We start from the raw sequence: 3,491 nt of genomic DNA, 5'->3' as shown, positions 1-3,491 counted from the left end.
TTGTACTGTGATGTGAGCCTTTGATTCAACTCATCAAACTGCTTGGCTTCCTCAATCTTGCCTTGTGTTTGCCCAATCAACAACTGTTGCATCATTGCTCTTAAGTCTTGTTCCTGGCCCTGGTTAGTCTGAAACCCTGGTGGGGGACACAATTGGGGCTGGAACACTTGGTGTTGTTGCTTGGGGATGTAGTTTTGTTGGTGTTGACGTTGTTGAGGTGGATAGACTTGGTCTTGAGGGCTGGCCACATTGGTGCTCCTATAAGAGAGATTCTTGTTCTTGAAACCTCCTTGGTTGTAGCCTTTGAATCCTCCCTGGTTTTGCATGTAGCACAACTCAGCAAAGTCAGGCTCCCCCTCTTGAACTGGAGCTTCCTCTTCACCAATGAAGTGAATGGACTTGGATTGGCTGAGGAGGATCTTGTCAAGCTTCTCATTGACCATCTTCAAATCCTTCTTATACTTGTCCTCTTGATCAGTTGAGGAGCTCCTTATGGTCCTATCATAGTCCTCATTATAATTGCCATCAGATTGAGCAAGATTCTCAACTAATTCCCATCCTTCTTCCACATTCTTGTTGAGGAAATTGCCATTAGAGGCTGTGTCAAGAAGCATTCTTATCTTGGGAAGCACTCCTCTATACAAGGTGCTTAGAAGTGACTCATTCCTGAAGCCATGGTGAGGACACTGAGTTTGGAATCCTTTAAACCTCTCCCAAGCTTCACAAAAGCTCTCATTATTCCTTTGAGCAAACCCAGAAATCTCATTCCTCAGCCTAGCAGTCCTTGCATTGGAGAAGAACTTGGCCAGAAAAGCTTTCTTGCATGCATCCCATGTGGTGATAGCTCCAGTAGGTAGAGTCTTCTCCCAAAGGTGAGCTTTGTCTCCAAGAGAAAATGGGAAGAGCCTTAATTTGAATCCATCTTCACTCACTCCATTGATCTTTGTGAGGCCACATATTCTGTCAAACTCATCAAGGTGATCTAGTGGATCCTCCATTGGCAACCCATGAAACTTGTTTGCTTGTATCATTGAGATCAATCCACTCTTGATCTCAAAGTTATTGATTGCTACTGAAGGTGGCACAATTCCAGCCCTTTGGTTGTGGGTATTGGGTGCATCTCCTGCACCAATGTGCCTTGGTCTTTGCTCATGGATAGCTTGTTGCTCCATGATGTCTTGACCTTGTTGTTGTTGAACTACTCTTCCTTGCTTATGTCTCAAACCCTTTTGTAGCCTGTGAATGTTGTCAATAGGCTGTTGAAGACTATCTTTGCCTTTTGACCTTGTGTGCATCAACAAACTCTACTACAGACTCGAACAGGTACACGGTCGAGCGCAGGCTCGAGTGGGTGGTCGAGTCGACTGAGAAGTAATGGCTATTTAGGTTCGGCTTCTGGCTCTATTAGGTGCTCGATCACAGCTCGGTCGAGTGGTGGTCGAGTAGGTGGTCGAGTGGGTACCTGAAACACAAAACAGCCAAGCAAAGGAAGATTCCAGTTCAGTAACTTCACAAGTGTTTAAAACAAACTTAATCTTAGACTAATAATGATCCTAAATGTCACAAAACACACTCAAACCGGCAACGGCGCCAAATTGAAACTGACTTTCTTTGTGGTGTATGAATGAATGATGTATAGAATGATGATGTATGGAATGAATAGAAGTCAGGGTGTTTCAATTCCCCTTATGCAGTTGCAGTATAAGAGGTGTCAATCCTATCTGAGTGATTGTGAACAATTAAGATGTGCATATGAGTCTAAGTCAAGCCAATTGTAAAGATTGTTTGTCACTAACAATCCTAAAATGAGATAAGAAATGCAGAACGTAAAAACAACTAGAACAAGATACTAAATGCAAACAGAACAGACAAATTAAAGCTATAATGAAACTAGAACAGAGATAGACACTATGCTAATGAACTACTGCAAGACAAGTAATGAATAGGAAACTACGTGAATGCAATGGAAATGAAACAGGAATGAAACAAGACAATCACAAATCAAAAACACAAGTTCTGGGGATGAACTCGAGCAGCACTCGACCGAGTGTAGGTCGAGTACGTGGTCGAGCTAGACTTAAACGTGAAAACAGATCAATGCTAAAACTATCAAACAACAAGCAAGCAATGATATTTAGACTAAGATTTCAATAAACAAAGAAGGCCTTGAGGAGGGATTCATGGGCTGAGCTAATCATTGTGGTTATCTAACTTGGTCAACAAATCTCTAGCAAACATTGAGCTGATCTCTAGACATACTATTCTAAGACATGTTTAATCCACTCTCATGGCAAGAAACAATCAAACCTATGCATTTCTAGACTTGTTTTCACAAAGAAAAGAATCTACACAAGCAGGCATTAAGCAATACATCTCAAACCAAACAAGACTTCTAATCTCTTAGCAAGCCTAATGGTAAGCTCTAGATCTAGCCTTATCTATGCTCCTTAGACATTGGTGTGATGCTAAGATGCTTGAAATCAAACCCTACCTTCTCAGATATAGGATCAGCATTAAGATCATCTAGCCTAGAAGAGATCTACAACAATCAAGCTTGACCAAATCAAACAAACCACAAGATCAACCCAGCCTAACCCATCCTCAAGGTCCTAAACAAACTACTCACAAGAACACATGGTGAAATATGTCAAAAACCCAGAAAATAATGAAACTTGCATCATTGGAAAGATGAAACAGACATCTACAATATTGATGAAGGAATAAAACTCGAAATCTTAATACTTTGAAAGTTATGAAACAAACAAAATATAAGAATCTAGTCTTTCTCTCTCAAACAAGTACAAAATCTAAAATAAAAGAAAAGTGCAAAAGGAATAATATCTAAAAAAGGTAAAAACTAGGTTTTAGACTCTCTAAAAGCTGGACCCTTTGGTGGCTGCAGGTACAAGGGCTTTTTATAGGAGATGAGGTGGAAGCCCTAAAAATACAAAAAGTCAAAGCAGTCAACGGCTCGGTCAACTCGACCAGTGCTCTGTCGAGTGGCTGGTCGAGCTGGCTTCTCTCGTGCATTCTCCACTCGGTCGAGTCCTTCTCAGCACACGGTCGAGTGGTGGTCGAGTGGTGCGGTCGAGTTGGACTCCGGACCTTGATTCTACAGCCTTAACTCTCTTGTTTTCTCCTCAGGATTGCTTCACTTCTCCTCAGCATTGCTTCCATGCTCCTTAAGCTCCAAAATCACCTGTTTATGCATGAAAAGATGCAAATGCAATGCAACTATACTCTAATGCATGATTAGTCCTAAAGCTACACAATAATGGCCTAAATGGATAGCAAAAGATGCAAAAGTTGTGAATAAACTAAGGGAAAACAAGGTAAAATATATGAACATCATCTTACAAGACATGTCACCCTATGAGGTATTAAACAAAATTAAACCTTCTCTTGATCACTTACGTGTGTTCGGGTGTGTGTGTTTTGTGTTAGTACCAGGAGAACAAAGAAGTAAGCTCGATGCCAAAAGCACTAAGTGC

The 3,491-nt window shown here is 41.2% G+C and overlaps 1 non-coding gene across 1 annotated transcript; it reads left to right on the top strand.

Annotated features, from left to right (window-relative positions):
- The first annotated feature begins 669 nt into the window (after positions 1 to 669).
- Positions 670 to 776, top strand: LOC147942413 (small nucleolar RNA R71). The gene has a single exon (XR_015560497.1). It is a non-coding gene; the product is annotated as a small nucleolar RNA R71 (small nucleolar RNA).
- Positions 777 to 3,491: the final 2,715 nt, after the last annotated feature.

This window comes from Camelina sativa, chromosome 6, assembly GCF_030686135.1.
Source record: "Camelina sativa cultivar CO46 ecotype springtype chromosome 6, ASM3068613v1".
In the NCBI taxonomy this organism is placed as follows: Eukaryota; Viridiplantae; Streptophyta; class Magnoliopsida; order Brassicales; family Brassicaceae; genus Camelina; species Camelina sativa.
Note: the sequence above shows the minus strand (reverse complement) of the source record. Positions and strands in the feature narration are given on the sequence as shown.